The sequence below is a fragment of the Thamnophis sirtalis genome, unplaced genomic scaffold (genome assembly GCF_051295495.1).
Source record: "Thamnophis sirtalis isolate CommonGarterSnake01/CBP01778 unplaced genomic scaffold, rThaSir2_p1.2 scaffold_3, whole genome shotgun sequence".
Classification (NCBI taxonomy): Eukaryota; Metazoa; Chordata; class Lepidosauria; order Squamata; family Natricidae; genus Thamnophis; species Thamnophis sirtalis.
The window spans coordinates 50,727,131-50,736,269 of NW_028261383.1; positions in this window are offsets into that span (position 1 = coordinate 50,727,131).

The following is a 9,139-nucleotide window of genomic DNA, read 5'->3' on the forward strand; positions in this document are numbered from 1 at the left end:
ATGACTCCATTTATATTGCATCTATTGTATTCTTGTTCCCTATAATGGCAGGAGAACAGAATGTGGCATCTGGTTCATGGCTATGGAATAATCCAGGAGGGGAGCCAGGAAATCAATATGGTAGCTATGACCACATAATCAATGCCTTGCCTCAACTTCATATTTTATTACAACTACTAACACTTCTGGTCGTGGGTATTGTTCATACAGTCATTATAGTTGGTCTTCTTGTATAGAACAAGTTCTAAGCCCTAATTTCTTCTCTAGAACAAGAGATAAAGACACAACAGAGATGAAGCCTGAAAGGGGGGTGAATTCTTGATAAATTCAACTGAGTAACTTTGGCTTTTAAATTCTCTTTTTCATCTGTGCTTTGTTCATTTTGTAGATGAATCACCCATTCAGAACTAATATTGCAATAATTTAGAATGCTTCCAAAAAGAAGAGGCATACAGATTAAAGCTGAAACCCTGCCTTTGATATACTGCTAAAATATGTTCTTACCTCCAAAGACTTCTGGAATGATAAATATGTCATTTTATTACTGATTGATTAATGCAATGCCCAGTCCACATATTCATTACTAAAAATATCCCTTGATATAAAGCTGCACTATAACAACACCAATTGTAATAGCATTTTTTAATTCATAGATATACATTTTGAAATGTATTTATCTGACAGTCTAGAGAATAAGTACATATTTTTTAAAAAAAATGCTTAAAGGCAAATCCTTGGGGATTTGCAATAGGAAAAAAAAGGTACCACAATATACTTACAAAATTTCTACTCTCTGTATTGCTGGAGACAGATGTAACAGACAACTGTTGTTAAACACCTACTTATTTATTTCATTTATTTAAAAGATTTGTGTGGTCACGAATTTTAGAACTGTAGCTTTGGGTGATTCACAATTATTAAATAAAACCAAGCATCGCACACAAAAATGGAAGCAAAAACAGTAAATACAGAAATAAAGACATCTGGTACCACTTTTTCTTGTTGTGGCCAACATCAATTCCAATTGCATTCTACCCTTTGTTGAGGTAAGATTTTAAGATCTGTAGAAGACAAGTTTTCAAGATCTGCTAGTTAGAGCAGATCTCTAGTTCTCCTGTGTGCATACAAACCATCACACAATTTTCTCCTGTTACATCAGGATGCAAACTCCACTCTTTTGAACATGTGTCATATCTTATGAAATGGGTCTAGTATGTGTTGTGACCTATATTTACTATTTATTCTTGTGTGCCTCTTTTATAGACATGATAATATAAAAATGTACTCACAAGTGTGCAATATTGCCTTTGTAGGTGAAATGATTTTGGATAAGAAATTTATAAAAAAATAAGAACAACTGTTGTCCTATATTGCTCATGGAATGATTGAATAGTAAATTGCAAGTAAATTGCAAGTACTACAAAAATATTTATTAGTCCACAATGTTTTGCACATTTTTATGAAAATACCTCTTATATATTCTAGGATTCTAGAATAAAGACAGAGAAACAGACAGACAGACAGACAGAGTTGGAATCATAGTAACATACCCTGATCACTTTTTGCAGCATTAAAATTATTACATGAGTGATTTCACAAATGTTATTTTGTCAGAACTTCATCAGAAACTGGCACAATAAATGAGGGCAAGTTTGGGTCAAAAAGATAGGCAAATAAATAAATATGACACTGTCTTATAGTATAACACTAAATAAAAATCGAATTTTTGTGTGAGTGGATGAATATATTATGAATCAAGCCAATGATGGAGACACACACAATAGATTATAATGGCTGATATTTGAGTAAATCCCTACCCATGCATACACTTTACATATTTTTTATTTGATGATTCGAATCATCCTGATAGATCCCTGCTTCCCAAGGTGTTCCAGTAAAAGTTATTTGTGAAAGATTTCTACCAGTTGGGATCCTGACAGGTCTAAACTATCTGGCTGAGAGGTCTTGTTCTGTCCTGTCTTTTGACAGGACTTGTAGCTTCAACTAATCCTTGGGAAAGAAATAGGGGGCAAAGTGTTTTGGATTTTATTGTCCAAATCACCGAAATACAGTAACTACACAGCCATTTGTTCAAAGTGCAAGGGCTACCAGTGCAACTCCCACTATATGTTATTGTAGAAACAAAAACACATTATTGTGCTCAGCTTGGCAGATGCAATTATTCAGCTCAAACACTTCTTCTGAATTAAATATGATTTAGAGTGTACATGATTATCTCTGGATCAAGGTAGTAGTCTACAGAAGACTTTTCAGAAGAATCACAATGATTCTCCTTTTAATCAGCCACCATGTTGCCAAGCAAGCATCCCTTGTTCCATGCAGCAGAAGGGCAAGCATTCTCAAAATTCAGAAGCGGTTTGAAAGCTTCATTGCAGAGTGAAATGGAAGAAAAAACTCATACTTTGAACACAATGCACCTCCAAAGGAGCACTCTGGACTTCAGTCTCCTTCACCAAAGAAACACAAATAACCTTGGCAGGCTCTTTCGAAGAGCAGAACTCAATTTTCTCTAGTGAAGAATCATGAATCTTCAATACAGTAAATAGACGGGTGAAAGAAATTCACTCAACTCTTGCTGAAATTCTATGAACAGCACACATCAGAAAAATGTCGCTGAATACTACAGAAGAAATGTAGGAAAATTAGCAACCCAGGGCTCCTTTTTAACCAGACCAACTAGGATCCTAAATCACTAACATCACATCAGATCTGAAAGCTCATGGGTTAAATCTAAGAAAGACACAAAATAGATAGGCGAACTAGATACTTAAGTAAGGACTCACTATTTAATGTGTAGTTGTCCTAAAGGTGCTTTTTCAAAAGGCAACTGGACTGTCTTTAATATGTTTTTTTTTAAAACAACAGCAAACAAACTAGAAAGTCCAGTTGCCTTCTAAAAAGCACCTTGGGACAACCATGACCTGGATGACTGAGAATCTCTACAGACTTAATATGCACTAAATATTAGTCAATAGGTAGAAATATTTCTAGAAACAGGATAACTGTTGCAGTTTGACACAATAAAATGATAAGGTGCTCTATGTTTTCTCATAATATATTAAAATACTTTTATATCTATCTCTACTGTGTTCACTGTTAAATCTAATGAATAGACTTTTTCAAGTAATCTTTTCTGCAATATGTACGCACAATGTGATTTTTCTTTCCAAATTTTTTCTGTTATTTTTTATTTTCCAAAATAATGTGATGTTTACATATTATTTTGCAAATGTCCCTTCTATAAGTATATAAGGGTTTTTAAAGTTTTCAAATGAATTAATGCTGGACTTTTCTAATCTAAGCTTTATTACATGTGGGTTTAGGTACCTCCTTCTCTTTCCATCTTTTCAACAAAGCAAAGGTTAGTCTCTCAAGTCTGTGAATACTCTTATTCCCAACTGGCTACTATCTTTAGAGAAAGACCAAGTAAAAAGTGATCAGTTAAACCATCAAATCTAACATTCTGTTCATTCAAGGAGAACCCAATATTTTCTTTTATGAAACTGTTAGGAAGACCTTTTTTAAAATGTTTAGCAGGATTTGTGTAACAAAAGGTCCTTCATTCTATAACAGTGATGGCTAACCTTTTTGTCATTGCATGCAGAATGCACCCATAATGCAATGTGTGTGCAAACCCCTGCATGTGCCCCATCTCTGTGCAATAGCAATAGCAGTTAGACTTATATACCACTTCATAGGGCTTTCAGCCCTCTCTAAGCGGTTTACAGAGTCAGCATATCGCCCCCAACAACAATCCGGGTCCTCATTTTACCCACCTCGGAAGGATGGAAGGCTGAGTCAACCCTGAGCCGGTGAGATTTGAACAGCCGAACTGCAGAACTGCAGTCAGCTGAAATAGCCTGCAGTGCTGCATTTAACCACTGTGCCACCTCGGTGCATGTGGACATGACTCCCTGTATGTACTTGGCCCCATGCATGTGACTCCACCATGCTCCCCTGCCCTCCCACACATGCATGCATGACCATCCCACTCCCCCTGATGCACACACAACCCCCACTCCATGTATGTTCCCATCCCCATGTATGTGCATTTAACCCATGTATGTGCATGTGACCCCATGCATGCGCATGTGACCCCCATGTGCTCCCCCATGAATGCAAGCACATCTCCCACATGCAGGACAGAGACCCGAAAAGCAGGCGGAAGGCACACACACATGTACAATAGAGCTGAGCTGGGGTGATGGCTCACATGCCCACAGAGACGGCTCTGCGTGCCACCTGTGGCATGCGTGCCATAGGTTTGTCATTATGGTTCTATAACATGGAAAGTGAGGTCATGTCCTCCTTTTTGTGATGTCTCTCAAGCATCTTGCAAGTCTAAATATTCATAGTTGCCTCCATCCAACTCATTGCAGTTACTTTCTAGCTCACTTATCATCCTCATCATATTACTCTGCACCTGTTCCAGAAAAAATTAATAGAACATGGCCAGCACTTGTTACATGACAGTGATACCACGTTGCAGAACACATTTCTCAGTTCTAACATGGCCTAGAAATATTCGCAAGCCATCTGTCCTGGTTACAGGAATCCTGATTGAAGCTAATAGGACAATGCTTTATTGTCTTCCCATTTCTAAAGTGGCTAGCTGCTTGACTTCATGTTAGTTAGTGCAGAACAAGAAGAGCATATGAGGTCAAAACAAGATAGAGAAGAATTCTTTAATCATTCGTGCCACTTCCCCGCACAGTGTTCCTATTCTTCATAGTGCTTGAGTGAATGCAATTTGTTACTGAAAGGATGGGCCACCAGGTTACCCCTGCCATTGGATCATTACACTGCAAAGTCAGATAAACAAACCACCACAGATGTTTGAGCCGAACTGTAACAGATTATTTGATCGAAAACATGTTCTGTCCAATAAAACGTAGGTTATTATGACCAATCTTGATATGAATTCTAACATCCAGAATTGGTGGACATCTCCTGGTTCATAGACCTTGATGTAGATCCTGCTTCATTTGGACTTCAGCTTCTCCAGATTTTAATCATATGTCACTCTTTTGATCCAAGCAAATTTGTGTGTTCTACTTTTCGGTGAGAGATGCCAGGAAAAAAAATACTCCTCCTCCACAATGGTAAAATAAAATAAGGCTATAAAGTCATTCAGTTCAGGAGCAGATGTGAGAAGAACTGATGGCAGGTTAACTACCCCTCCCTCAGACGAGAGTTGATTGAAAAATATTACAAGCTAGAGTGTTTACTGATTTATTTTGATTTATAAGGCTATCTAACCTGAAGGGATCTAACTAAAGTGGCGTACCTTGTGTTTAAAAACATATAAAAACAAAACAGAAATCAGTAACAATAACAACAAACTGCCACAGGGATTGTGGAAAATTAAAATATAAAATATTAATATTATTGGGAAAAAACACTGAAGTATGCTGAAGTATGGCAAAATATATGGCAGGATTCATTGTTAGCACAGTTTTATTTCATTAAAATAAAGTGATATTAGCACTGCACATGATCTTAATTCTATCTCTCTGTTAATGGAGCGTAGAACGATGTTGACTTTTTTTGCAGCTGCAGCTCACTGCTGGCTCATATTCAAGTGATTGTCCACTAGGACTCCAAGATCCCTCTCACAGTTACTACTATTGAGCCAGATACCACTTGTTCTATACCTGTGCATTTTTTTCTTGCCTAAGTGCTGATGGTTTGGGCTAGGCCTGATATCTTGGTGCTGGAGGATCAGCAAAAGTAATTACAGAACCATACATCCATGGTAATCTCTAGAATGCCTTTGAAATCCCAGGAGGAACACCAATGCAGTGTTCATCTTCAAAAAGGAGAAGAAGAAGGCAGATGGATTTGTCCCAAGCAAATCATTCTGGACTAACTTTAAACTCATTTGGTGAAATTAGTAGCTTAGTAGTTATCTCAAAGCAAGATGGGTGGCAAAAAAAATTTCTAATAATAAACTGTAAAGTCCTCAATTCTACGGCGACGATTCCGGAGCGTGCCTCCCAGGTGGTGCCTCTTATAGGCTGAGCCATAACAGACGCAAGGCGGGAAAATGGAGCTTCATCATTTGTCCGTCTGTCTGATAGCTACTATTTAAAGAGTTGTCAGACAGAGAGTTCCCTGGTGCCGGTTACTGAATTGCCTCACTTGTTAGCTGTTACTGTTAGTGAAAATAAAGGTTATTTTTACTTCATAACCTGCCTGGTCTATGTTCCTACCAGCCTGGTTCTCAGGCTAGAACACAAACAATTTAGTATATCAAGAGAATGTTATGGATAATGTATGTATGTAGTGTGTGTGTGTGTGTGTGTGTGTGTGTGTGTGTGTGTGTGTGTGTGTGTGTTTTTGTTTGTTTCCTGCCATTATTATTTTTACAAATAACAAGGTCAAGCAGCTGCCTTTGATGGCTAAGGTGGCACTTAAACTCATGATCAAGTTTTGTTTTGGTGTCTTAACCCTCTAGGGCCAAAAAAAAAAAAAAAAGGAAGAAGTCTTCAATAGTGTGTCTCTTGTTAGTCACTTAATAAAATGATAAACTGTGGGCTAGCTAATGCCATAGACTGGCTGAATGATGTCATGAAAGGAATGCTTATAAATAACTCCACTTTAGCTTGAAGGGAAGTACAATATTGAATGGAGTGCCACAAATTTCTATCCCGGATCCTGACACTTCAATATTTTCATTACTGATTTGGACATAGAATTTATGGGAATATTTCTGAAGTTTGCAGATGACACTAAGCTGGCAGGGATACTAATCCTTTAGATGAAAGAGAGAAGGTTCAAAAGGATCTTCTTCAAACACTCTGTTTACCATCCTGCCAATTCTAACCTCACCTTGCAAAAAAAAAAAAAAAAAACCCACCATCCTTATTCCCTCCCCTCTTTCCTTTTCATTCAGCAAGCTTTGCTAATGTATTATACTCCATGAACCATCACTGGTTCTTGTCCATATTAATTATTTAATATTATTCAGTGTTTGCCCTTGATGCTGAAAAATTGTCACTGCAAATGTTAACTTTATAGGAAATGATAAATGATCATATTTGCATTTTGAAAGGAAATGAATTGTTTGAAGAACCAGTCTTGGAAGAAGTATCAGATATTGCCTCTGTAATTATCTATTTCTATTTTGGTTTTGTACTGATTTTATATTTGCTGCATGCTCCAATCATTAGTCCTTTGCTTGGATAGATATTGTTGAAACGTATTAGAACTGTGCTCTTTTAAAGTGTGACTGGATGGGAAAATAGTTCACTGGTTTTCAATGAACCGAAAAATTCTGTTGGGTGCATCATTTACTCACCAATTTCTTCTCTCATTATTCTGCCCAGGCTATAATCAATTTTGCTTGGTCCCTTCATTTTGGAAGAATAATATTGCTGATTGTGTTACAGTGCTTATTCTTTATAGTCAGGTTTTCAAATATTCATTAAACAAGAATAGATTTTTTGGGGGGGAAATTCCTTTTTATCCTGCTACTATGACATGATCTTCTACCAGTTGCATGTCAGATTTTGCTTTTCTCAGATATTTTCATGCCGTTATTTTCTGTGGATTGACAATGGGAAAATAATGGTTTCTTTTGAAGAGATGATTTAAACACGAATGCCTGGTGCCCCACAAATATTGGATGGCATACTTTGAAATTTTAATGAATAGTTTCAATTGAATAGCGTGTCTTTTTCAAATCTTGGTAACATCCACAAATTATTTCTGTCCCATGGGTTGAACATAATCCTTACCAAGTGACTAATACAGAGTGAACTCATGGATAGTTCCCTACGTACAATATGACCTTTAGGGAGAATAAGGGAATGAGAACAATTGCCTTAAGAGGGGAACTATCCAAAATAATATTCAGTATTTGAAATGATGGATATTGAACGATATTCAAAAGTACTATAACTAGTTATTTCAAGTATAATCGCAGTAATTCACTCAGTATTCAACTTCCCCTGTCCACTTTGAATTACTGAGATATGACTTCAATAAGCAAAAGCAATGGAAAAAAAATACACAAATATCAGATCCAGTGAGAAGACAGTAGGAGAGAATACCACTGAGGCTTCTGCCTTGAAACCTTTTAGAGACTTCAAAAGACTTTGTCCATTTGTGTCACAAGTACACCTGTGACTCAGGCCAGCTTTACTGCCGGTTTGCTCATGCGCGCGCATGCACACTTCAATAGAAATTATTCTGTGCATGTGCAGAACTTCAAAAAAAGATTGCAGTGGTGACTGCGGCAACTGGGGAAACAATTTGGGGGCGTGGCCAGCCTGGGTCACTGCCAGTTCTCTGACCCAAGCCAGCATGCCACTACCAGTTCGCGCGCATGCACACCTCTGCTGTCACTGTAAACTTTACTGTTGTCTGCCTTCTTTTGTTTTTATCTAGAGTCACTATCCCCCCCCCCCAAAAAAAATTAAAGAATCTGAAGAACTGCAGTAAAATAATGAATTGTTCAAATGAATGGGGAAACGATATTGCTATTCTCAGTAATGCACTTACATTATTTTTTTGCACCAAAGTCTTAAAAGTTGAAAATAATATGTAGCCACTTTTTCCCTAGAGTTGCCGCAAAGGTGTTTTTTTTTTTAAAGAGGCTTTTCTGAAGACCTGAAGAAACTTCTTGGATGAGAAGTGAAACATCTTCAAAGAAAAACAAGGAAGTCCTGTTTCCTTTTGAAAAAGCACCTTTGGGACAATCATGACCTGGGTGACTGAGAATCTCCATAGACATCTCCCTAGGGTTGTTCTCTCAGTGTAGAAGTTTACAGTGATCTAAATAGCTTATATTTAGTCATCTAGAAGAGGCCATCCCTATTTCTTAGTTCAATCTAGATTGTTTCTTTTATAAATCCAATTTCTATACACCTTCGGACAAGGAATCCTTAACCATGGACACAATTGTCAGCTTTTCATATCTTCATTAATGGAAAATCATAGCATGAGCTCCATTTAATAGATCTAGTCCAATGAAGCAATCAACTGCTGTGTTATGGCAATAAGCTAATAACTCCACTTGGGTAGGCAGGAAATCTTTTTTTTTTGTTTGGTAACTACTTTGTTTGGTAGCTATCACACAGGGTATAGTGCCACCTTGGCATGCTTATGCCTTCAC